Source organism: Podarcis bocagei (genome assembly GCF_964188305.1).
Source record: "Podarcis bocagei genome assembly, chromosome: 8".
In the NCBI taxonomy this organism is placed as follows: Eukaryota; Metazoa; Chordata; class Lepidosauria; order Squamata; family Lacertidae; genus Podarcis; species Podarcis bocagei.
The window spans coordinates 79544257-79571988 of NC_138133.1; the positions used below are offsets into that span (position 1 = coordinate 79544257).

The following is a 27732-nucleotide window of genomic DNA, read 5'->3' on the forward strand; positions in this document are numbered from 1 at the left end:
GTCTTTCTCTTCCTTTAAGTCCCAGGGTTATGCTCTAGACTAGAGGCAAATGAGGCCCTCACCTTGGGGAAGCTAAATCGGGTCTGGGTCTGGTCAGTGCATAAACAGCATTTGGTTCCATTATGGAAGAATGATGATGATGATGATAAAATAATAATAATAATTTATTTATACTCCGCCCATCTGACTGGGCTTCCCCAGCCACTCTGGGCGGCTTCCAGAAAAATATTAAAATACTGTAATACATCAAACTTTAAAAGCTTCCCTAAAGAGGGCTGCCTTCAGATGTCTTCTAAAAGTCTGGTAGTAGTTGTTCTCTTTGACATCTGGTGGGAGGGCGTTCCACAGGGAGGGTGCCACTACCGAAAAGGCCTTCTGCCTGGTTCCCTGTAACTTGGCTTCTCACAGTGAGGGAACCTCCAGAAGGCCCTCGGTGCTGAACCTCAGTGTCCGGGTAGAACGATGGGGGTGGAGAAGCTCCTTCAGATATACAGTGGTACCTCGGGTTACATACGCTTCAGGTTACAGACTCCGCTAACCCAGAAATAGTGCTTCAAGTTAAGAACTTTGCTTCAGGATGAGAACAGAAATTGTGTTCCGGCAGCGCGGCAGCAGCAGGAGGCCCCATTAGCTAAAGTGGTGCTTCAGGTTAAGAACAGTTTCAGGTTAAGTACGGACCTCCAGAACGAATTAAGTACTTAACCCAAGGTACCACTGTACTGGACTGAGGCCATTTGATGGAGAAGTAAATGGACAAAAAAAATAATGAATGTGTATGTACCACCTCATGGTCCAGGAAACTGGGAATTTGGCTGGTTGTCTTTAATATACGCAGACCAAACAAAATCTCCATTGCTAGGAGATAAGCCACCTAGCTGGCCCACAAACCTAGGGGAAGGTGCATACAAGAACACATGCAACTTAAATGCAAAATATTTGTGCAGTTGTGAAAGGAAGAAAAGCCCGCAGAAGCAGGACAGAACAGGCTTGCAAATGAGGGCAGGCAAAATGGGCACAAGCTGGAAGTCAGTTGAGTCATCCAACCAATTTCTTCTGACCACACGTGAAGTGGGGACAGATATCAAAAGGACTGCCTGCTTGAACCTTTCTTAAGATCAGACGCCCCCAACCTGCAGCCCTCCAGATGTTTTGGCCTACAACTCCCATGATCCCTAGCTAACAGGACCAGTGGGCAGGGATGATGGGAATTGTAGTCCAAAACATCTGGAGGGCTGAAGGTTGGGGATGCCTGCTTAAGATCTTCAGAGGTCCATGGATGCCCCTGTGTTTTGGAGGCGAATGGTAGCCGCAGTAGTGGTGTCCATCTCTGGACGATTCACCTACTGTCTGGGCTCATCGTATTTGTGGGATTGAATCATAGAATCTTCGAGTTGAAAGGGATCCCACAGGTAATCTAGTCCAACCCCCTGCAATGCAGGAATCTCAGCTAAAGCATCCATGACAGATGGCCATCCAACCTCTGCTTAAAGACCTCCGAGGAAGGAGAGTCCATGACCTCCTGAGGAAGCCTGTTCCATTATCAAGCAGCTCAGAAAGTTCTTCCTGATGTTTAGTCGGAATCTCATTTCTTGCAACTTGAAGCCATTGCCCCAAGGATTATCCTCCCAAGCAGGAGAAAACAAGCATGCTCCCTCCTCCAGGTGACAGCCCTTTAGATATTTGAAGATGGCTGTCATATCTCCTCTCAGTCTCCTCTTTTGTAGGCTAAACATGCCCAGCTCTCTCAACCGTTCCTCATAAGGTTTGGTTGCCAGACCCTTGATCATCTTGGTTGCCCTCATCTGCACACATTCCAGCTTGTCAACATCCTTAAATTGCCCAATGCAGCCTAGGACCCTCGTACCTACGGGACCGCCTCTCCTGGTATGACCCATGGAGGACCGTACGGTCTTCAAACAAAAACATTTTGGAGGTCCCGGGCCACAGGGAGGTTAGGCTGGCCTCAGCCAGAGCCAGGGCTTTTTCAGCTGTGGCCCCGATCTGGTGGAATGCTCTATCACAAGAGACTAGGGCCCTGCGGGATTTGACATATTTCCGCAGGGCCTGCAAGACAGAGCTGTTCTGCCCGGCCTTTGGGCTGGACTCAGTCTACCCCCCCCCCCATGTATTTTTTTTTTTTTAATGGAACCCCTTATATGGGATTTTGTATATAAATTTTCCCTCGGCTCTTTTTGCTGGCCCATGTAGGACCAGCATGGATAGTTGGCCCCAGTGAATATTTGACATTTCCCCCCCTTATGGCTTTGATCTATAGGCTACCACTAAAACGAGGCTGCATTTTAAACTGTATTCTAATTTATATTTTAATCAGCTGTTGGTTTGGTTTTCTTTTGTTTTTAATGTTTTTACTGTATTTATATTCGGTGTTAGCCGTCCTGAGCCAAGTCTTGGCTGGGGAGGGTGGGGTATAAATAAATAAATATTATTATTATTATTATTATTATTATTATTATTATTATTATTATTAAATTGGGGTGCTCAGAATTGGGCACAGTATTCCAGGTGTGGTCTAACCAAGGCAGAATAGAACGGGACTATTATTTCCCTTGATCTGCACACTACTGTTGATGTAGCCTAGAATAGCATTAGTGTTAAGTAGCTAAGCTTGTGGTCCACCAAGAATCTGGAAATTCTGCATGCAAAGTGGATGCCCTGTCTCTGTGCTGCAGGGGGAACGGGGAACTCCCAATGTGGTTGAACCCCAGCTCTCATCAGCCCAAGGGGGCATGGCCAGAGTTTAGACCATGCTAGTGGTGTGGCCTCCTGCTATATATAGTCCTCTAGGATGCTTAGTTTGATCAGAATTGAGTATACGCTTCCAAAGTTAACACTAAATACATTACAGTGGTACCTCGGGTTACATACACTTCAGGTTACATATGCTTCAGGTTACAGACTCCGCTAACCCAGAAATAGTGCTTCAGGTTAAGAACTTTGCTTCAGGATGAGAACAGAAATTGTGCTCCGGCAGCACGGCGGCAGCAGGAGGCCCCCATTAGCTAAAGTGGTGCTTCAGGTTAAGAACAGTTCCAGGTTAAGAACGGGCCTCCGGAACGAATTAAGTTCTTAACCCGAGGTACCACTGTCATTTACTTCTGGTAAATAAGCCACTATTGCTGCTCAAGGGCCATGAAAATTTGGGTCCCGGGCTTTTTAGACTCGTCTCCCCATACTGTAGAGAGCAGCAGTGGCGTAGCGTGGGTTGTCAGCACCCGGGGCAAGGCAAGTAATTTGCACCCCCTAACCCGTGGATTTGCGCCCCCTAACCCTAACCCCCAGATGTTGCGCCCGGTGCGGCCGCCCCCCCTGTAACCCCCATGCTACGCCACTGGAGAGCAGGGCTAACACTGAGATGCCAAAAAACATTTCTTTCTAAAGTAGGGAAGGGAGCCAGTGTTGGGTCCAGCTCCCGTCATCCCTGAACACTGGCTTTGCTGGCTGTAGCTGATGGGTGTTACAGTCTAACCACATTGAGTAGGCATCTGGGTTTCCCAACTTTAGATTCGAGAAGGAGAGCTTGGTCCAGTTTTTCTCCCCTCCCATGACTTCCCACTTGGTTGCTCCACAGGTAGAAAAGTTGAGGATGGGTAATTGCAGACGAGGAACTGCTGTGCAATATGGTTCTCTGTGGGTGGATTTTGCTTTAGAGGCATCATGTTTTAAAGCCGATGTCCATCCGATGTTGAGCAAGTGCGTGGGGGCATGATTGCAGCCGGCAGTCATGTGTGAGGCATCACACCACTTCTGGCTGCCACTGCTGCCAGGTTGGCTCAGTCATTCGATGAAGCAATGCTCAGGCGAAGGATCATCTCTTGATGTCTCTGTGTGTGCATGGAGGAAAACAACAACCACAAGCACATTTAATCCAACAGAGGCAGCAGAGCTTTTAAATCCCTTTTATCTTGCCCTGAAATATACTCGGAATCGAGAGTGGATTTCATGCTCTTTATTCAGCTCATAGTGGTGAGGAGGAATGGAAATTCCACCACAATATCAGCTTTATATACATTATTTACACAATGGGCCACACATGATTGGTTAATTAATAAATGCACATTTTCCTATGCTTTTATGCTACTGTTTTACTGGCTTTAAGCTGCATTTTCTCCCCCCCCCCCATATTGTCTGTTTTTATATTGTACAACGCTTAGGGATTTAAAACCTATTAATATTATTGATTAATTTATTAATATTATGTATAATATTATGGACTGAGAAACTATGAAAAGGAAGGAAGATAGTAAATTGAATAAGTTAATTTTATTAGAAAGTGGATCTCGGAAAATTGATACAATGAGACTTAATGAAACTCAGGGAGGATTCGAGGAAGTCACTTAACAATGGAAATCAAATTGGATTTTTAATCGTAAGATGTTTTATATGTTTGTTTGTTGTTCTTTTTTAATATGCTTTTTATTTTGTGTGTGTTATATTTGTCATAAATTTGGAAAATTAATTTTTAAAATTTGGGGGGGGGGAACCTATTAAGCAGCTTATAAGTGCTTGGAAACAAATAAATAAATTCCATTACATCCAAAGGTAGATGAAATGACCCTTTGCTGGCGCTAACTGAATCACTTTAGCAGCGCTAAGCAAATTAACACCTGTAGGGAAAATAGGAAGCCTTTGTCTCTGTTCAGACCCAAATGAATAGAACTGAACTTTGGATTTTGTAATTCAGTAGTTTCGTGGTGGAGTTTCCTTTGGAGGTGTCTCTGTGCCAAGATGCAACTACTGAATTACGAGACTTCAAGTATGCCTTTAAACCACCAGTTCCAGGGGAATAACTGCAGGAGACGGCCAATGCCCTCATGCCCTGCTTATGGGCTTCCCAGACACATCCGTTTGGCCCTAGTGGAAAAAACTCAGGGCTGGGCTACATAGGTCTCTGGTCTCATTCTGCAGGGCTGGCCTTATGTCAATACATACCAATGCACACCAGCTCTCCCGAGACAACGGGTAGCCTGCCGGCTGCTCTGACAGCCTTTCTCAAACCTGTGGGTCCCCAGATGTTATTGAACTACAACTCCCATCACCCCTAGCTAGCAAGGCCAGAGCTCAGGGATGATGGGAGTTGCAGTCCAACAACATCTGGGGACCCACAGGTTGAGAACCGCTGGGTTACAAGGACTGGGGTTTTATCTAGTCATCTAGATCAGGGAAGGTGAACCTGTGGCCACTGTAGATGTTGCTGTTGTTTAGTCATTTAGTCATGTCCGACTCTTCGTGACCCCATGGACCAGAGCACGCCAGGCACTCCTGTCGTTCACTGCCTCCCGCAGTTTGGTCAAACTCATGCTGGTAGCTTCGAGAACACTGTCCAACCATCTCGTCCTCTGTCGTCCCCTTCTCCTTGTGCCCTCCATCTTTCCCAACATCAGGGTCTTTTCCAGGGAGTCTTCTCTTCTCATGAGGTGGCCAAAGTATTGGAGCCTCAGCTTCAGGATCTGTCCTTCCAGTGAGCACTCAGGGCTGATTTCCTTCAGAATGGATAGGTTTGATCTTCTTGCAGTCCATGGGACTCTCAAGAGTCTCCTCCAGCACCATAATTCAAAAGCATCTATTCTTCGGTGATCAGCCTTCTTTATGGTCCAGCTCTCACTTTCATACATCACTATTGGGAAAACCATAGCTTTAACTATATGGACCTTTGTTGGCAAAGTGATGTCTCTGCTTTACACCACAGCAAACCTGAGTTTAAGCATTACAAATATTGCTTCAAATGACATTTGTGTGCAATATTTCATCCTGAGCAAGTTTTCCTACCAGTTTCCTTTCAGAGAGGAGAAGGATGGTCGGAGTCCCTCAATCAAAACAACAGCAAGGGTATGCTCCTCTTAGCTGTGGCTTCCTGCACTATTCTGAAGGTGTTGTCACACAGAGCAAGCATCGCACCCATGAACTGAGTGGATGTCTGACGCCATCGTATCTCAAGTTACTTCCCTGAAGTTATCTTGACCGTGTTGTGTACATAGACGAGACAGCCTGATTAGGTTACCCTGTGCCCCAGCACAGCCATAGGAAGCTGCCTTATACACAGTGAGACCAGCTGTGGCTCTCCAGGATTTTAGGCCTCCCTAGAGATAACACTGGAAGGACAGATCCTAAAGCTGAGGCTTCAATACTTTGGCCATCTCATGAGAAGAGAAGACTCCTTGGAAAAGACCCTGATGTGGGGAAAGATTGAGGGGACGACAGAGGATGAGATGGTTGGACAGTGTTCTCGAAGGTACCAGCATGAGTTTGGCTAAACTGCGGGAGGCAGTGGAAGGCAGGAGTGCCTGGCATGCTCTGGTCCATGGGGTCACGAAGAGTCGGACACGACTAAATGACTAAACAACAACAAAGAGATATCAAGGATTGAACTCAAGACTTTCTGCATGCAGGGCAGACGCCGTGCCACTGAACCTACAGACCTTCCCCAAGTTACATCTTGGATGGAAGCCTCAACATAAAAAGGTAAAGGGACCCCTGACCATTAGGTCCAGTTGTGACCGACTCTGGGGTTGCGGCGCTCATCTTCCTTTACTGGCTGAGGAAGCCGACATTTGTCCACAGACATTTTTTCCGGGTCGTGTGGCCAGCATGACTAAGCCACTTCTGGCGAACCAGAGCAGCACACGGAAATGCTGTTTACCTTCCAGCCGGAGTGGTATCTATTTATCTACTTGCACTTTGACGTGCTTTTGAACTGCTAGGTTGGCAGGAAGCCTCAACACAGGGTGCGTTAAAATTGAAAGAGCCTTGTCTTTGGAGCTCATGTGGCTGTGGGGATGCTGTTGGACTACATCTCCCACCATCCCTGACTGTATGCCAAGTCGGCTGGGGCTGAAGGGAGTTGGAGTCCAATGACACAGGTTCCCCACGTCTAATTTTGGATATGGGAGACCTTGTGGCTTAAAGTGCTGCAGTTACCCTTTGCATCTCCCCTGGCCCTCTAGATACAGTGATGAATCGAGTGGATTGTTGCACAGACTTCCATGGGACCCGGGGGCCTGAAGTCCAGTGATATCCACTTAGCACACTTGCAAAGAACGCTACGAGGATATGGTTCGCGGAACCTGAAAAGTATTTGCTCACAGCGTGAAATCCAATTATTGGCCCTTGGCTGCATACCCATAATCTCCAATGAAAGAAGAAGGGAGGAGAGGCTGTTGAGACATATGTATGTATGCAAGCTGCAAAAGAGCAGGCATTTTAAAAGTCTCCCACCCTTTTACAGCTTGACTCTCTCCATTTATTTACAGTATGGAAGGAGAAAAACAAGCCTGATGTGCAGGACTCCGCTTCCATATTTGGCCTGGAAGCAGCCGGGGTATCAATTACGTTCTGCGAAGTGCAAACATTAGCATAACTGCGTGAAGCAATCATGCCCCTAACAACAGCAAGCCATGCACAGAAGACCAAAATAAATAGAATTCACAGAGCAAGAGGTAACACTTCTCTCGACTCCGGGACGGTGGGGTTGCAGGGACAAGTGCATTCCTGGCGTGCCCCATGCCTTCGCTGGACCGTCAGGCATCTCTGATGACTGGATATCTGCACAGGCAGGGTGTTGCTTCTTATGCGGGAATGGAAACCGTGACTGATAGGAGAGGGCTCAGAGACTCATTAGACTAGGAGGTTGTTTAGGGCTCTTTGCACAACCCTCACGAGCAATTAATTTCTAATTAGACAGAAGAGGTTAGGTCGGGCCTTGCCCTGGTGTGAAGAAGCATTCTGTAGGTTGGTTGTTAAGCAATCCACCGGGTTCTGGGGAAGACAATAAAACGACTCAGAAACTATCCACCCAGAGTGAATTATTATTATTAATCAAATTAATTGGCTGCTTTTCCTTGCCAAAGGAACATGCACAGTGTCCCCCCAACGAATCCCACGAGCTATAGTTTGTTAAGGTGGCTAAGAGTTGTTAGGAGAGCAAGATCCAAGTTTGGGCAAGTACTTTTTGGTGAGAGAACTCCAGCGGAGATTTAAAAATCACAAAATATGCAGCAAAGGAAAGTGTGGAAATATAGGATGTTAGGACTTTAACATATGTCCATGTGAGTTCCAAAATGTCCCTCTTCCCCCAGCATAGGAAAAGACCACACATTTGGTAAGTTTAAAAATGGTTTACTTACAAACCCATCCAAGGTCAGATTTATGTGGTTTTCAACACATCAGTCTGAAAAGTTGCACAGGCAGTAAAACTTGGTTTAGTTGTAGTGGTGAAAGTTCCTAAATTATTGGTAAAGAAACTCGAGAGTGGCTTGTGAGAGCCATGTGGCTTAGACTCTTAGACTCTTCACACACTGAGGTTCTCAGATAGACTGGAAGTGGAACAAAGACTTCGTTACCTAATCCCAGATGAGCTAAACTTGACAGGAAAGTTTACTCTGGTCTTAACCCCTTCATGCATTAATTAGACTTATGCATGTTGGTTATATGCGGCTGGTTATTCTGCAAAAACAATACATTAAAAAATAAATTAAAAACACCCCAATCATTCCTTTGAACCCCACTTGTTTTCGGTGGGAGCACTTTAAAAAGGGCTTAAATTTCAGTCAGGACACATACTTTCATTGGATTAATAGATAGATTTTGGGAGAGCAAATGTTGGTATCATTCCTTTTTAAAAACTATTGGTCACTTTTTATGAGCAGAGAGTATACATTAAAAATAGGTTATAATAAAAAACAACGTATAGCAGGTCATTAAAAATCCACAGACAATAAAATAAAGTATAACCCCAATAAAATAGCAGCAAAAGCAACAACTCATCAATAACAAGTCTCACCCCTGTGGTCCAGGCATTGCCAACCTGCGGCCCTCCGGATGTTCCCTAGCTAACAGGACCGGTGGTCAAGGATGATGGGAACTGTAGTCCAAAACATCTGGAGGGCCGAAGGTTGGGGATGCCTGCTGTGGTCCATCAATAGCTTGTGGAGGGTAGGGAAAGGTAAATTTTTACCTGGCACAGAAAAGCTGCTAGTGATAGTGCCAGGTAGACCTCACTGGGGAAAGAATTCCACAAACAGGGAGCCACAATCAAAAAGGCCCAGTTGGTTAATTTTTGCAAGCTGCTTCTGATGTGTTCAGGGGTGTTTTGGGATGAGAAGGGTCAAGCCCTGGGTATTTTGCACTGGATCCCCTGCCTGTTACCCAATTATTATTTTTTTAAAAAAATGCTTTTGTTATAATTTGCCCACTCCTACATCTTTGGAAACTTCTTGCCTGTCTTGCTTTTCTCTCACATCAGAGCAGTCCAGCCAATGGCAGCCAGAAGTTCAGAAGCCCCACCTCCTCTGTTTCATTGGTCTGGTCGAGGGAACTGCTAGGCATGACCGTCGATGCAGAATTGCTCCAGTCGTGTAGAAACAGGAGGTTCAGTCTTAAGAGCAACATAGCACATTCCAACTCAGGTCGATGAATCAATCAACAATTACTAAATCAGAGTCTATCAGATGATTTAATCAAATAATAAAAAAGCATAACACATTCCAACTTGGGTCTATAAATCAATCAACAGTTATTAAATCAGAGTATATCAGGTGATTTGATCAAATAAGAAAAGCATATCACATTCCAATTTAGGATGATTAATCAATCAACAATTATTGATTGTCTAATATCACAGTATATTAGACAATTTAATCAATTTTTAAAAAATAGTCTTGGCAGCCTTATGCATTAGTATACAGTGGCCTTTCCTGATTTGGTGGCTTCCTGATATTTTGAACTACAACTCCTATCACCCGCATGTTTCCAAGGGAAAGCGTTGAGGACCAATGAATAAACTTCTTCAGTTGCTTTCTCCTGGAGGTGGATGAAGGAGCTGCAGCCTGTGAAACAGGAGGATAATACAGTGGTACCTCGGGTTACATATGCTTCAGGTTACAGACGCTTCAGGTTACAGACTCTGCTAACCCAGAAATAGTACCTTGGGTTAAGAACTTTGCTTCAGGATGAGAACAGAAATTGTGCTCCGGCAGCAGGAGGCCCCATTAGCTAAAGTGGTGCTTCAGGTTAAGAACTTGCCTAAAGCTTTTACAAGAAGGAGAGAAAAAAAGGAAGGAGGGAGAGGAAGAAGATGGCATTATGCACAATACAAGCTTAAAAGCGAAACTCGTTTTTCGTGCCAGGCTCTTGTTTTGAAAAGGCTGGCATGTGCTGGTGCCAGTGTGGCATAGTGGTTAGAGTATCGGACTAGGACCTTGGAGACCAGGGTTCGACTCTCCACTCATCCACTAGTTGAAGAAGAAGAAGAAGAAGAAGAAGAAGAAGAAGAAGAGGAGGAGGAGGAGGAGGAGTAGTAGTAGTAGTAGTTTGGATTTGATATCCCACTTTATCACTACCCGAAGGAGACTCAAAGCGGCTAACGTTCTCCTTTCCCTTCCTCCCCCACAACAAACACTCTGTGAGGTGAGTGGGGCTGAGAGACTTCATAGAAGTGTGACTAGCCCAAGGTCACCCAGCAGCTGCATGTGGAGGAGCGGGGAAGCGAACCCGGTTCACCAGATCACGAGACTACCGCTCTTAACCACTACACCACACTGTTGACCTTGGTCCAGTCACTGCCTCTCGACCTAACCTACCTCACAGTTGTTGTGAGCACCTTGGAGGGAGGATATAAATGAAACAAACAAACAAACAAACAAACAAACAAAAAATTTCCTTGGGGGGATTTGGATGACACATTGTCCCTCTCTCTTCTAATATAAGCCTTTCCAGAACAGAGAGACCCTGCATTGCATTGACCAATACTATGGATTTTTTTAAAAAAATATGCTTTAAAAAAAAAAATAGTATTCCAGGAAACCCTCTGTTTACAGGAAAAAGGGTCTGCATCTGTCAGTTGCAACAACACCACAACATCTGATAAATGGTTAGCAATGGTGTGCTCACTGCCTTTTCTTAGTTTTTTTTTTTCTTTTACCCTGTTGCGCAAATTTCAGATTAGGAAAGGATTAAGTAACAACAGTGTGTCTTAAGTATTACACATCATTTCTGGCTATTAGCCAAGGAATTCAGCATGCAAAAGCTGACATTGCTTAAGAAGTCAAATATAGCCCTGGTCACCGCAAGAAATGGCCCTCCCGTCGCTCAAGGAAGCAGCTGAGTTTCTGATCAGTAATGTGGTTGCTCGCTATTGAAGACTGCAGAATCTCCAGGCTGCGAGCCTAAGTTTGCAAGCCTGGCCATGCCTACTCAAAAGTAAGGCCCACTAAATTCAATGGGGCCTACTCCTAGGTAAGTGGAGTTGGGATTCCTACGGGACCGCCTCTCCTGGTATGTCCCACAGAGGAACTTACGGTCTTCAAACAAAAACATCTTGGAGGTCCCGGGCCACAGAGAGGTTAGGCTGGCCTCAACTAGAGCCAGGGCTTTTTCGGCTGTGGCCCCGATCTGCTGGAACGCTCTGTCACAAGAGACTAGGGCCCGGCGGGACTTGACATCTTTCCGCAGGGCCTGCAAGACAGAGCTGTTCCACCAGGCCTTTGGTCAGGGCACAGCCTGACTCCCACCTTTGGCAATCTTCACAGAACTTTAGCCTAATGGTTGCCATCAATCTAAGTTGAATTAATTTTATAATGAAATGATATTAGAATGTTGTACTATTTTATTGTTGTTAGCCGCCCTGAGCCTGGCTTCAGCTGGGGAGGGCGGGATATAAATAAATTTATTATTATTATTATTATTATTATTATTATTATTATTATTATTATTATTATGTCGCCTCCTCACATCAAAATGGTTAAGCCCAGGCTGCTAAAACACAGCTAGCATTTGAACATAAGGAGAGCTTACTGGATTTGGCCAGTGGCCCATCTTGTCCAATGTTCTGTTCTCACAGTGGCCAACTAGATGCCTGTGGGAAACCCTCACACAGGACCTCAACACAATAACTCTCCTCCTCCTCCTGTGGCTTCCAGTATTCAGAAGCGCTGCGGCCTCCAACTGTGGAGGAAGAGCATAGCCATTGTGGTTAGTAGCCATTGACAGTGGCGTAGCGTGGGTTGTCAGCACCCGGGGCAAGGCAAGTAATTTGCGCCCCCTAACCCGTGGATTTGCGCCCCCTAACCTTAACCCCCAGATGTTGCGCCCGGTGCGACTGGCCCCCCCTGCACCCCCCACGCTACGCCACTGGCCATTGATAGCCCCTTCCTCCATGAATTTGTCCTATCCTCTTTTATAGTCATCCAAGTTGGTGGCCATCACTCCTGTGGAAGGGAGTTCCATAGTTTAACAATGTGCTGCATAAGGAAAATAATAATAATAATTAATAATAATAATAACACTAACACTAAAAACAACAACAATACAGTGGTAACTTGAGTTACAGACGTTTCAGGTTACAGACGCTTCAGGTCACAGACTCCGCTAACCCAGAAATAGTACCTCAGGTTAAGAACTTTACCTCAGGATGAGAACAGAAATCGTGCTCCGGCGGCGTGGCGGCAGTGGGAGGCCCCATTAGCTAAAGTGGTACCTCAGGTTAAGAACAGTTTCAGGTTAAGAACGAACCTCCAGAACGAATTAAGTTCTTAACCCGAGGTACCACTGTAATAATATTTGTATGCTGCCCATCTGACTGGGTTTCCCCAGCCACTCTGGGTGGCTCCCAACAGAATATTAAAAACATGATAAACCATCAAACATTAAAAACTTCCCTAAACAGGGGCTGCCTTCAGATGTCTCCTAAAAGTCAGATAGTTGCTTATCCCCTTGACATCTGGTGGGAGGGCGTTCCACAGGGCAGGCGCCACCACTGAGAAGGCCCTCTGCCTGGTTCCCTGTAACCTCACTTCTCACAGGGAGGGAACTGCCAGAAGGCCCTCGGAGCTGAACCTCAGCGTCCGGGCTGAACGATGGTGGTGGAGACGCTCCTTCAGGAACAGTGGTACCTCGGGTTAAGAACTTAATTCGTTCCGGAGGTCTGTTCTTAACCTGAAACTGTTCTTAACCTGAAGCACCACTTTAGCTAATGGGGCCTCCTGCTGCCACCACACAATTTCTGTTCTCATCCTGAAGCTAAGTTCTTAATCTGAGGTACTATTTCTGGGTTAGCGGAGTCTGTAATCTGAAGTGTCTGTAACCTGAAGTGTCTGTAACCCGAGGTACCACTGTATAGAGGGCCAAAGCTGTTCCTTTTATCTGTCCCAAGTCTTCCAACATTCAGCTTCAGTCTATGTATACAGAGCTCTTTTCCCCCCAGCTTGGATCTCACTGAAACTCGGTTCTGGCACCTCTCAGGTGGGCACCATTGCCATTCTAAGAGAACGAGGGAGGTGTTTGTGGTGAGTTGCGGCATCTCTTTTTCTAGAAAAATAGCACTTCTTTTATAAACTTCCGTCATGTCACTTCTTATTTGCCCTTTATCCAGACTAAAAAATTACCCAAACTAAAATGTTCTTTCCCTTGCCACTGGAGACTGTGGCTCCATCCTCATGATAGTTGGGCAATGCTGGCAAAAAGAAGAGTCATGGCATAGACTTCTCCTACAAGGCTCAGATTTTGGTCCCACAGCTCTGGCAGTGTAGAAACAAATGAGGTTGCCCTGGAACTGACGCCACCAGCGGAATTTAAGAAGCAGGATATGGAGACCCGGAAGTCGTCAGCCAGTACCCACGTCCAAAGTGCAGTCACCCACATAATATCTGTCAAAGCAACCCACAGAAGGTTGACGCAATATCAAATAGTATGACAAGTGCTGATTCATTTAGGAAGAAAGAGAAAGGGAAGGGGAGAGAGGGGAGAGTGGTCCAGGGCACCACTTTCAAATGGAAAGGGCGGTAGCTTAGTGGTGGCGATGACCATTCATCCTCGATTCTCTCACTTAATTATTCATTCATCCCACATGCTTCTGTGCATTTACCTGATACTTTCTTAACCTCAACAGTTTTGTTTATATTTAAGTGGATGTTGCTGGGGTGTTTTTTTTTGCTTGGGTGTCAGAATGTTTTCTCCCACTTTTGTTGCAACACCCTAAGTTTCCAGCACGTCCCTGAATCTCTCTGGCAAAATAACCTATGTCTGCATTTTACACACACACACACACACACACACACACACACACACACACTGCTTTTTCTACTGCAGTGGTACCTTGGTTTAAGAACAGCTTAATATATAAACAACTTGGAAGAATGCTGCAAACCTGGAAGTAGGTGTTTTGGTTTGTGAACTTTGCCTTGGAAGCTGAACATGTTTTCCCCGCTGCTAATCAGAGGCTTCCTGTTAAGTCTGTCGGCTGTTGAGTCCCGAGCACCCACGCAACACAGAGGTGATATTTGGAGCTTTTGTTTTTGCTATCTTATTGTGTTTTTGTTTGTGTAGCTTTTTCATTTTTTTGGACTGTGACTTGTTCTTCGTTTTATGGGACTGACTTGTGACTGTGGCTTGTGACTTCGCTTTTGTGACTGTGTGGAACCCAGTTCAGCTACTGGTTGATTGTGTGACTGCAGAAATGGATAAAAGCCCCCCATCCAAACAATGACTATCATCAGTGCACATAAGAATTTTTTTAATTTTTTTTTATCATCTACAATACTGTCTTATTTATTTTATAGTACAGTACATTGATTATTGCCTTCATTTTATGGATCAATAGTCATGTTAAATTGCTGTTTAGGGGTTGTTTTTCAATGTCTGGAACGGATTAATCTATCTTCCATTACTTTCTATGGGAAAGCACGCCTCGGTTTTGGAACGCTTTGGTTTAAGAACAGACTTCTGGAACGGATTAAGTTCGTAAACTGAGGTACCACTGTATTGTTAAATAACTTTCAACTTGGTTCCAGCTGTTTCCAGAGAAAACCAGGATGTCACCATATGTTCTGGGCAGGTCTTGCTACAACGGCCTGAAAAGATCGCTAAAATAAGCCTGTATGTTCAGAAACAATTATATTATTTAATATATTGATTGGGGGGGGCAAAGAACGGGAGAGGGCTATCACATTTGTCATCCATATCTTACTTGCAGTATGTTAAAAGCACCCAGCTAGCTAGCGTTGACAAAAGGTAGGTGAAGTCATCCTTTTAGTGGCTTCATAATTCCATTCACAATGCTGGTTTTGATCTGCAAAGCCTTATATGGCTCAAGACCTCAGTACCTCAAGGGCAGCCCCATCCCATATGAACTGACCTGGGTCCTGCAATCATCATCTGAGGTCTTCCTCCATGTGCCTGCTCCATGGGAGGTCAAGAGGGGTGGCAACATGAGAACAGGCCTTTTCAGTGGTGGCACCCTCCTTTGTGGAATGCTCTCCCCAGGACAGCTCGCCTGGCACCATCATTGCTTATCTTGAGGCACCAAGCAAAAACATTTATTTTCTGGCTTTTTGATCGTTTGTTGCCTCCTTCAGTGGGTGGAAAGTTTCAGTCCTGCCTTTTAGAGTTTTAGATTTTATTCTGTTTCACTTTTATGCTGGTTCAAATGCAGGTGTTATTTATTTAATTGGGGTTAGACGCTTTGAGCTACTTTTGTGGGGGGAAAAAGAAAACCAGCAACAACTAGTAATTTTAATAAATAATAAATAATAAAAATAAGAATAGCCTAGTTCAGAATTGGAATTTGGCATAAACCAAAAAAAGCCTACAGGTGTTCTGAACTGGGCCATACCTACCCTCCCATTCCTTCTCTGGCTTGGGTTACAACTTTAAAGGACTTCCTATTTCCTTCTCACCCACTTTTCTGACTGTGGCTCTGGCAGTGTCTTGAATGAACCTGCCAAGTTAATTTTGTTGTCTTTTTAAGTAGTTTGTAAAAAGTCCCCATTCCTCTTTGAAGTCACAGTTGTCCTTGTGTAGAGCCAGTGTGGTGTAGTGGTTAAGAGTGGTAGACTCATAATCTGGTGAACGGGGTTCGCGTCTCCGCTCCTCCACATGCAGCTGCTGGGTGACCTTGGGCCAGTCACACTTCTGTGAAGTCTCTCAGCCCCACTCGCCTCACAGAGTGTTTGTTGTGGGGGAGGAAGGGAAAGGAGAATGTTAGCCGCTTTGAGACGCCTTTGGGTAGTGATAAAGCGGGATATCAAATCCAAACTACTACTACTACTACTACTACTCTTCTTCTTCTTCTTCTTCTTCTTCTTCTTCTTCTTCTTCTTCTTCTTCTTCTTCTTCTTCTTCTTCTTCTTCTTCTTCTTCTTGTCTCGCAGTTTGTATGTCAGTTTTGCCAGTTCTGCATAATTCATCAATTTCTCTTGCCGCTGTTCTTTTGTCGGGGTTTCCTCGTTCTTCCATCCTTGTGCTATCAAGACTCTTGCCGTCGTTGTAGCATACGTAAATAAATTCTTTATTTTCCTTGGCAGGTCTTTTCCTACCATCCCTAACAAAAATGCTTCTGGGTTTTTTTATACAAATGTTAATTTAAACATTTTCTTCAATTCATTATATATCGTTTCCCAAAATTTCTTCATTTCTCTGCATTCCTACCACATATGGTAAAAGGGGCAGTCACATTCTCAACAGGACTATGATCTGGCTGGCTTGGAATGAATCAAGCTATTTTCTCAATTTGTGGGGGAAAAGATGGACTTGCCAAAACCAATTTTTCTATGCTAGTACTAACACCTGATGACAGGGTGGCCAGTCCTTGCATGCATGCATTATGTGGGTGAATAATAATAATATAATAATTTATTATTTATACCCCGTCCATCTGGCTGAGTTTCCCCAGCCACTCTGGGTGGCTCCCAATCAAGTATTAAAAACAATACAGCGTTAAATATTAAAAACTTCCCTGAACAGGGCTGCCTTCAGCTGTCTTTTAAAAGTAAAATAGTTGTTGATTTCCTTGACATCTGCCGGGACAGCGTTCCCCAGGGCAGGTGCCGCCACTGAGAAGGCCCTCTGTCGGGTTCCCTGTAACCTTACTTCTCGCAATGAGGGAACCGCCAGAAGGCCCTCGGCGCTGGATCTCAGTGTCCGCGCAGAGCGATGGGGGTGGAGATGCTCCTTCAGGTATACAGGACCGAGGCCGTTTAGGGCTTTAAAGGTCAGCACTTTGAATTGTGCTCGGAAATGTACTGGGAGCCAATGCAGATCCCTCAGAACCGGTGTTATATGGTCCCGGCGGCCACTCCCAGTCACCAGTCTAGCTGCCGCATTCTGGATTAATTGCAGTTTCCGGGTCACCTTCAAAGGTAGCCCCACGTAGAGACTTCCGGGGAGGCGCCTCTGGCAATGGCTGGATTCCTCTGATCGGGAGGAATCAGCTCCGTGGAAATCTGGGTCTGGCCGCCACGGCGAAGGCGGAGACCCGTTAAAAATCACAGGCGGGAGAAGCCTGTGAGCGTGGGATTTGGCGGGCACCTTTTGAGCCTCCCCCACTCGCGGGGAAACCCGGTTTCGGGGATCCGGAGCGACGTGGGGTGAGCGGCGCGGTGCTTCGAATCATCTGCTTCTTCCACGGAGCGAAGCCGCATAGCTGTTGTCGGAGAGCGCTGACTTTTTCCTGTGGACAATTTGACTCTAAAGTAACTACCCGTGAGTAGAGCTTAATCGGGAAAATTGGATTTTTTAAAACGTCTAATTTGGCATCAAAACGGGGAAGGTTCAATACAGGAAGTCTGCCTTCCCCTTTTGTACATAGACTGAAGCAATTGAGGCTGCAAGCTGAAGTCTTGGAAAGCCTTTTGTAAAAGACCAAATTTCCATAAGTAAAGAATATAATCCCCCCCTTTGGAGGCAGGAGAAGAGGGGGGAGGGAAGTTGTGAACTGAGTTTGCCTGCGGAAGAGACCAAGAGAGGTAAAACACTGCCACTCGGACCCTGGGAATGGGCTGCTAGAAGGTCTGACGTTTTGGTGGGACGTTTATTGACAGCGCTTGGATCGTTCATTGACAGTTAGCATAAGAGAAGATACATTGTTTCTACTGTCTCCAGCAGTGAAAGTAACTGAAAATTGAAATTAGTTTTGGGTCGTTTGAACTGTGCCTATAAGAGGATATTACTTATCAATACAAATAGAAACTGTTTCCCTCTAGTGGAAGATAGGTAGCCGTGTTGGTCTGCCATAGTCAAAATAAAAAAATTCCTTCCAGTAGCACCTTAAAGACCAACTAAGTTAGTTCTTGGTATGAGCTTTCGTGTGCATGCACACACGAAAGCTCATACCAAGAACTAACTTAGTTGGTCTTTAAGGTGCTACTGGAAGGAATTTTTTTATTTTGCCTCTAGTGGAAGTTCTTGAAACTGGCGGCTACATAAGATCTGGGCTGGGAAATTTCCAGTTGTAAAATAAAAACCGTGAGACTGTGAGTTGACCTTGAATCTATTGAGTGTTATGGCAGATGGGAAAGACGGAATGTCGCCAGAAGAGGCCTTAGCGGTTGTATTAGTGAAAATAAATGATTCGCTGGAACAGCTTCACAAGAAAATGGATGTGATAAATATGAAAGTGGATGCTGCAAATATAAAAACTGATTTAATGGTAGAAAGTCTAAATAACCTGGGACAAAAGGTGAATACCAATACAGAAACCACCCAGAAATTGATACAGGAATTTATCCTGATACGGCAAACTGCAGATGAAGTTAAGGAAAAAACCCTTGCTGCTGAAGTTAAAGTAATTCAACTGGAGAGAGAGAGAGTCCCATCCATACAAGGACAATTTGATGAATACAAGCTGACATTTGATATGACTGAACTTAAAGAGAAACAGATGAAATTGAGGATCAGAGCCCTACCTAAGGAAAAGGAAACCTTGATAGAGTTTCAGGAGGAGATAGGACTAACATTGGTTGAGAAAGAGAGGTATTTGGGGGTTAGTACGACCACCAGAAATGTGAATTTATTCAAGGGCAACTGTGAAGGACGTTGGCTTGAAGAGAAGGGGGATTTGGAAATAGGGTTAAATTGGAAGTTGTTATTGTTGGGCCGAGTTGCTGTGGTGGGGATGAGGGTTGCTGTGATGTCGGGGCTGTTGTTTTTGTTTCAAACATTGCAAGTTTTGGATGGGAGGGATTGTTTCAGGAGGTGGCAGAGGGACGTCTCTAGATCTGTTTGTCAGGGCAGGAAGCCTCGAGTAAAATTTAAGATATTAACGGATGCTAAAGAAGGAGGTGGACTTGCCCTGCCAGACCCCTAAATTTTGTTGTGAATCATCTGCTTTTTGCTGGCTGAGAGAATCGGCAGAATCCGAGACCAGGGAGAAGAGCTGGTGGAAGAAGACTGGAAGTTTAAAGACTATTTATAGAAATACTGCAAAATTAATGAATGTTAGAACAAAGTTGGAATGAAGTTATATGGCTTTAGCAGAAATGTTATAAGGAATTAAGTATAAATAGATCAATTGAGCATTAAAGGGAATAAAATAAGGTTAGAATGTGTTAAGATAATTATAGGATAGAAAACAGAGGAAGATGGAAAGGAATTGCTGAAATAATTAATTGATGTGGAATACAAAAAGGGAGGTGTGAGGAAGTCGTGGAAATAAGCGAATGAAAGATATGACATTGAAATTGTTTAAAATGGTCTTCGTTTTGTTTTATTTGTCTTATGTGCTAGTGTTTTGTAGTGTTTTTGCATTGTATTGTGTTGTTTTTTGTTTGTTTTTCCTTTTTGCTTCTTTGTTTGTAGTGTTTAAATTTTTGGAAACTCAATAAATATTATTTAAAAAACAACAACAAAGGTAGCCCCACGTAGAGCGCGTTGCAGTAGTCCAAGTGGGAGATAACTAGAGCATGCACCACTCTGGTGAGACAGTCCGCGGGCAGGTAGAGTCTTAGCCTGCGTACCAGATGGAGCTGGTAGACAGTCGCCCTGGACACAGAATTAACCTGCGCCTCCATGGACCGCTGTGAGTCCAAAATGACTCCCAGGCTGCGCACCTGGTCCTTCAGGGGCACAGTTACCCCATTCAGGACCAGGGAGTCCCCCACACCTGCCTGCCACCTGTTCCCCCAAAATAGTACTTCTGTCTTGTCAGGATTCAACCCCAATCTGTTAGCCGCCATCCATCCTCCAACCGCTCCAGGCACTGGAGTGTGGGGGGTTGTTTTTTTTTATTCTTGACCCCCCTCCAGGCTTTTGCAGAGGAATAACTGTGTGTGGAGAGAGACTTTGTAGTTGCCATCAGGGGGTGGTTGGTTTCACCTGTGTTGCCCCACCCTCCAAGTCCTGTGAGTCTTCAGAAGGGAGTAGCTTAATGGATACCTTGACTTGACCTATTGGTATGCTGCATGCTTACTTACATGTTTATATACGTTAAATGATCAGTTAATTGTTGGCTATTTGCTTTTTGGTGTTACGTTTCAGTGATACTGCATGCTTTATTATTGTTGTTATCACTCTGTGCAGACTTTGACTTCTGCGTGAACCACTCTGAGCACAGAGTTAACTTGAGGGAAAGTCTGTATATAAATAAGTAGACAGGGGTTTGTTGGACCACCCTTGCTCTGATCTGGCAAGGCACTTTTTCTTGTTCCTATGTCCCAATACGTCAGTTGGTTATCTGGCTTCTTTTCCTTCTTCAGTTTCACTCCTCCCTTTTTGCTTTACATTCCACAGCGACCTCTCATTTTACCAGGCCGAATTCCTATCCCCTCAGGTGGTGCACAAACAGAGAAAGAGCGAGAACCAAGGTTTTCCTGCAGGACAGACAGCTCCAGAAGACTCCAGCAAACAAACTTAATCCACTTAAGTTTCCACCCCTTAACAAATCAAACAAAAAGAGCCTCTGTCTTCCAAATAGGTTTGCCAGAGATTCCTAGTCAAATTTTCCCATCAAGGTACCCCAGTAAATATTCCAATACTAAACCTTTCAGTCATCAAATGCCTGAGTGAACAGGAATGCTTTCTCCCCTTAAGTCTTCCTGAATGTAAATAGTGAGGGTGACCAATGCACTTCACCAGGGAAGGTATTTCACAAATTGGGAGCCACCACTAAGAAGTCCCTGTTCTGGGGTGAGCAAGAACCAGTCAGCACCCAGTGGTGGCACTATCAACACAGCCTTCCTTTGCTTATTGTAGGGCCCAGGGTGGTTGCTGTGCTTGTAGGTACTTGGGCTGCAAATCGTTTAGAGCTTCATCTGCTAGTAGTAGCACCTGATGACAGAGATGGTCTGAGACATTTTGTGGCCTGTGGAAAAGGTCAATATGATGCCCCTCCCTTTTTCATGCACAGAAGCTGGCTAGTGTGGCAATTTGATCTTAGTTCAAAACTAGCAACAAACTGGTTGTCGCTTCCAACATTTGCTGCCTGAGGCGGTCACTTCACTTTGCCTAATGGTTGGGCCGGTGCTGTGTAATGCAGTGATTCTCAAAGACATGGATCGGGTCCTACTTCTAGGTGATAAGGTAAAGGTAAAGGGACCCCTTACCATTAGGTCCAGTCGTGACCAACTCTGGGGTTGCGGTGCTCATCTCGCTTTATTGGCCAAGGGAGCCGGCGTACAGCTTCCAGGTCATGTGGCCAGCATGACTAAGCTGCTTCTGGTGAACCAGAGCAGCGCACGGAAACAATGTTTACCTTCCTGCTGGAGCGGTACCTATTTATCTACTTGCACTTTGACGTGCTTTCGAGCTGCTAGGTTGGCAGAAGCAGGTACCAAACACCGGGAGCTCACCCCGTTGCAGGGATTCGAACCGCTGACCTTCTGATCGGCAAGTCCTAGGCTCTGTGGTTTAACCCACAACGCCACCCGCGTCCCTTCTAGGTGATAGGGCTGTTCTAAAATGTGGCTGATAAATGTTCAAAATAAGTACCGTAAACAGGGGATGACAAACCTATGAAAGTTGAGATGAGTCACAAAGAAACTCTAAATGTAATCAAGTGTAAAAGCTTTGTTGGTTCTAATGCCTGTGTTCGTTTTACCTCAGGCCTCGACACGTCACCTCATGGTGAAAGCATTTTATGGTCACAGCCCAAGTAGGAAGGGAGGGAGGAGGGGCTTGAAGATGTCAGAATAACTTGTGGCCAATTTTAGCTCACATAATTAATGCCAAAGAACCTGATTTCGCAAGGAGGCATTTAGGCCTGTTTGTGGGATTAGGAGTTACTCATTGCCCGTAAAATGCTTCAGGATAATTATGACTATTTCCTCCTCCGGTGGTATCTCTGATGGTGTGATCAAGAAGATTTAGGGCAGCTACACACACACACACACACACACATGTCGATAATTGCTGTTCAGGAAATTATATGCACATTATGGTGTGTGAAATTGGCACATGCAGAATTAATTGCGCCGCAGACGTTTGCCCATCAAGTTGGAGCAGACTGTACGTACCTTTAAAGCACATTCAAAGCACATTCTTTACTTCAAAGGATTATGGGCGCTGTTGTTTGTAAAGGGTTCTTGGGAAAGGTAACTCTGCGAGGGCAGAGACTACAGTGGCCCAGAATTCTTCGAGGTGAAGAATGTGCTTTGAATGTGCTTTTGAATGGTATAGAGCTAGTTTGACAGGTCTGTCTAAGCAAGTGAAAGGCTCTCCCTCGCTGGAGTTATTGAACTGGAGGCTGGGCAGCTGTTGTAGTGGCAAGACCTCAAGCTTGGAGAAGATGCTCTTCAAGGTCCCTTCCAGCCCCAAGGTTTGTTTCCAGCGAATACCCCTCCTGCACCAGACACTGGAAGCAGCACTTCAAACAGACATGGCTCCCCTCAAAGATTCCTGGGAGATGTAGTTTGCTAAGGGCGCTAAGGGTTGTTAGGAAACATCACACCCTGTTTCCATAACAGAACTTCATTTCCATAGTTCCCAGGAAGAGGGATCGATGGTTACGCTGCTCAACATGTTGTAGCTCTGTGAGGGGTTCTCTCTAAACCAGGGGTAGGTGTTATGTACTGAAGTTCTCACCCTGGGCCAGCAGGGGAATACTGTAGATAGTTTTCCTGTGGGCCGGATGCGGCCCAATCGCCTTCTAAATCCAGCCCGCGGATGGTTTGGGAATAAGCGTGTTTTTACATGAGTAGAATGTGTGCTTTTATTTAAAATGCATCTCTGGGTTATTTATGGGGCACAGGAATTCATTCATTCCCCCCCCCCAAATATAGTCCGGCCCCCCACATGGTCTGAGGGACAGTGGACTGGCCCATGGCTGAAAAAGGTTGCTGACCCCTGCTCTAAACCATAGCTTTAGAGGAAGCTATGGTTGTTTAAAGTGATATGATACCGCTTTAAATGCGAAGCCCAGGTGGGGCCTTAGTCCTACTCAGAGTTCACTAGTGGGCTTAAATTAGCCATGCCCATTGATTTCAGTAGGTCTGCTCTGAGTAGGGTTTAATCTATTTAATTCTAAGATTTACCACTCCTGGCTTTTGCAATAGACTTTACCAGTAAATGAGATATGTTCTGTTTCGTATCTCTTCAACTGCGAAACCACTTTAAGCGTGAGCAAAGGAGCAGCGTCCACTGAGAGGAGGATTGGTATACAAATTTAATAAAATAAATATGTAAGTACATAAAAAATTCATTTGTTCATCCTTTCATAGTAAAAATAAATAAATCTCAAGGTGACTGACAGAGAAAGTTACTTTTCTGTTTGTTTGTTTTTCTTTTCTTTCACTATTTTTCCAGAGCCTAGTGGGCTTATTTATTTACAAGGCAGTTTTTGTTAAAGGATTAAGTGAAGTCTACCTCAAGCAAACTTTTCGGCTGCAGTGCTGATGGCCGCTTGTGACTGTAAGACCATTGTGAATTGTGCCCTGTTGCTCAATTCAGATTTCCCAGCACTCTCTCTCTCACACACACAACCTTCTGCTTTCCACAAAATGCTGAGGGCGACAAATGTCAGAGGAGTGGAAGTAACATTAGGGACAGCACATGGAAGGCTAGTCTAGCGCAGCACATCTGACATGGAGCTAATTTTTAGAAAACGTGTTTTGAAAGCAACGTTGTTGAACTGTGTTGGGATCACATGGGCTACCCTAAGCCTTGCTTTCCAGAGGGGATTTTTGAAGCTACATATGAAAGTGTTTTGTTTTTTTAATTGTGCATAGATTTTTTTTTATTGCTGAATCTTTCATTGCGAGATCCCTTCACAATGCTAAGTGATTCATAAAGGGAAGGAAATTGCATCCCACGCTAGTTCTGCGCAAAGTAGACCCATTGAAACTAATGGACGTGATCAAGTTAGGGCCATTTGTTTAAGTGGGTCTCCTCTGAGTAGTAACACTTGACTGGATGCTATAAATAAATGATTTCCAGAAGTTCCTGAAAGCACCTGCACTTCTTTTACACCAAACTAATTCCCCATCTGTGCTATACCTTTAAAGCAGTATTGCACCGGTTTTAACCGACATTCTTCCACCCCCCCCAATGAATTCTGGGGTCCGTGGTTTGCTAAGGGTGCTGAAACGGATTGCTCGCCCCATTGCAAAACAGATGATTATAAGGAAGATTGAGATCTGGCACGCATTTCCCAGAAAGCAGGTGTCCAAAGGAGAACCGTCAGGTGATGCCGGTACAAACAGTGCACAGTCTGAAAAAATTCTTCCAGGAAGAAATCTTAATACAGTTATGAAGCAAAGGTGATTTGTTTATGGTCCCAGACAGTGGTAGCGTTTGGCAGGCCAAGAACTGCCGCACTAAGGTTTTAGGTGCACTTGTAACCTAGGATTAAGAACAATCTCAATTAGCAAGGAAACCACCAAAATCTGATGAACATCTTTATGAGCAGGGAGAGATGCTGTTGCATGTTGTTAAGTAACAGGAGGAAAGTAACATTATGCTCATCTTGTAAAAATGAATTATATGTGAAGGTGTATCCGTTGTATTTTCCAGTTTGCTTTCTCTCTGTCCCCACTGCCTCCCGATACAGACTCTTGTCTATTGCTTTTTGTGGGTTTATTATATTATATCTCATACATTATATTATAACTCATACATTAACAATAGTTTTTGTGATGGTTTTTAGCCAATGAATTTGACTGACCACATCCATTCAGTGCTATAACAGTTGCACTGGCTCCCGGTGGAGTACAGGGTCAGGTTTAAGGTGCTGGTTCTAATCTTTAAAGCCCTATACGACCTGGGACCCTCGTACCTACGGGACCACCTCTCTGGGTATGCCCCGTGGAGGACCTTACGGTCCGCTAACAATAATATATTGGAGGTTCCAGGCCTCAAGGAGGTTAGACTGGCCTTGACCAGAGCCAGGGCCTTTTTGGCCCTGGCCCCAGTCTGGTGGAACGCTCTGTAGCAAGAGACCAGGGCCCTGTGGGACTTGACATCTTTCCACAGGGGCTGCAAGATGGAGCTGTTCCGCCTGGCCTTTGGTCGGGGCTCAGTCTGACCCCTCTCCTCTTACAAGACCCTGCATATAAGTGGCTTCTCTAACTCTTCTTACCGGCTCATGCAAATATTTGAGCCCAATGAGTACTTAAGGTTCCTAACCCCTATAGGTATAATTTGCGGGTAGCCATCTGATCTTAAAGGTAAAGGTAAAGGGACCCCTGACCATTAGGTCCAGTCATGACCGATTCTGGGATTGCGGCGCTCATCTCGCTTTATTGGCTGTGGGAGCCAGCGTACAGCTTCTGGGTCATGTGGCCAGCATGACTAAGCCACTTCTGGCGAACTAGAGCAGCGCACGGAAATGCCGTTTACCTTCCCACCGGAGTGGTACCTATTTATCTCCTTGCACTTTGATGTGCTTTTGAACTGCTAGGTTGGCAGGAGCAGGGACCGAGCAACGGGAGCTCACCCCGTCGCGGGGATTCGAACCGCCAACCTACTGATCGGCAAGCTCTAGTAATAATAATAATAATAATTTATTATTTATACCCCGCCCATCTGGCTGGGCGTCTCCAGCCACTCTGGGCGTCTTCCAAAAGAATATTAAAATGCTGTGATACATCAAATATTAAAAGCTTCCCTAAACAGGGTTTAACCCACAGTGCCACCCGCGTCCTGTATGATCCATCTGATCTTATTTTGAATTTAATCCGCTTTTAAGTTGTATTTCAGTTGATTGCTGAATTTATGTCTTAATGGAAATCAGCCCTGAGTGCTCACTGGAAGGACAGATCCTGAAGCTGAGGCTCCAATACTTTGGCCACCTCATGAGAAGAGAAGACTCCCTGGAAAAGACCCTGATGTTGGGAAAGATGGAGGGCACAAGGAGAAGGGGACGACAGAGGACAAGATGGTTGGACGGTGTTCTCGAAGCTACCAGCATGAGTTTGACCAAACTGCGGGAGGCAGTGGAAGACAGAAGTGCCTGGCGTGCTCTGGTCCATGGGGTCACGAAGAGTCAGACACAACTAAACAACAACAACAAGTATTATAGATTTTGATGTTAGCTACCCTGAGCCTGGTTCTGGCCAGGGAGGGCGGGATATAAATAAAATTTGTTGTTGTTGTTAACAACATGGAGGAATCTCAGCTTAGTTCAGCTAATATGAACAGAGGGGTGAGGAAGGGCATTGCAGGGGAGAATCAGTGTGCATGTAGGGGGGGGAATGCTTGGCTAGAGTTGGCGACTTACACGCTGCCCAAAAAGAGTGGAACTGCATCACCAGAAAAGAGGACAAAAGACCAGTGCAGTCTTTGGGGAGACCCTGCTCTGTGCTCCACCATTATCTGAGGTGCAGATGCTGCACATCTGCAATTGTGACTGTGATCAGCTGAGCTGGATGTGCCTGCTCTCTCTGCTGCCCAGACACAGACCGGCAGCTTCAAGGTCTCCTTCTAATCTCCTTCCTTTATCTTTGAACTAGACACTGACTGGAGAGTTCTTCAAATAGGTTCCTTCAAGCAGAGAAGACTGTTAAAGTTGGTTCCATGGCCACTTTGCTGAGCTGGATGTGTTTAGCATTATAGCCAAGCAGATACAGTGGTGCCTCGCAAGACGAAATTAATCCGTTCCGCGAGTCTCTTCGTCTAGCGGTTTTTTCGTCTTGTGAAGCACGGCTATTAGCGGCTTAGCGGATTAGCGCTATTAGCGGTTTAGCGGCTATTAAAGGCTTAGCGGCTATTAAAGGATTAGCGGATTAGCGGCTAAAAGGCTATTAGCAGCTTAGAAAAAGGGGGGGGAGCGAAAAAAATTCGGAACACTTGCAAGACGTTTTCGTCTTGCAAAGCAAGCCCATAGGGAAAATCGTCTTGCGAAGCAGTTCAAAAACGGAAAACCCTTTCGTCTAGCGGGTTTTCCGTCTTGCGAGGCATTCGTCTTGCGGGGCACCACTGTATGACTTGTAAATATATATACATGCTTGTGCAAATTAATTGAAACAAAGCATGTTTTCCATGCCACATTGATCAGTCTGTCAGGCACCCACAAAAGATGTTGGGTATGCTTCAGTTATTATGGTGTTGGAAGCCTGCAGCCAATAGAAGGAATGATGTGCTCGCCACAATATATTGAGGTTCTACGAAAGACAGTTATTCCAGAAATGGAAAAGAGGTATCCTGACGGTACTGGGATATTGCAGCAGGACTTAGCTCCCTGTCACACATCGAAAGTGGTTGAAGAAATTCATGACAGAGCAGGAAATACAGGTACTTGATTGGCCAGGGAATTCTCCGGACGTAAATCCCATTGAGAATTTGTGGGCTATATGCAAAAGTCACCTCCGTGCTGTAGATTGTACGACTACGGAAAAGCTCATTCAGGCGCTGATTCAAGTGTGATACAGGGATCCGAAAATCAACAGTGACAGTTCGAAACTAGTAGACTCCATGCCAAACCGTGTTCAAATGCTGCTTAAAAATAGCGGAGGTCATATCCGTTACTAATGTACATATATGTGAGTTTTGTACCATGTATATGTGAGTTTTGTACAA

At 45.1% G+C, this 27732-nt stretch overlaps 1 long non-coding RNA gene across 1 annotated transcript in view; it reads right to left on the reverse strand.

Moving 5' to 3' along the window:
* Positions 1 to 27732, reverse strand: part of LOC308593180 — a 441755-nt gene that overhangs the window by 177011 nt on the left and 237012 nt on the right. The gene's annotated exons all lie outside the window — the stretch shown is intronic.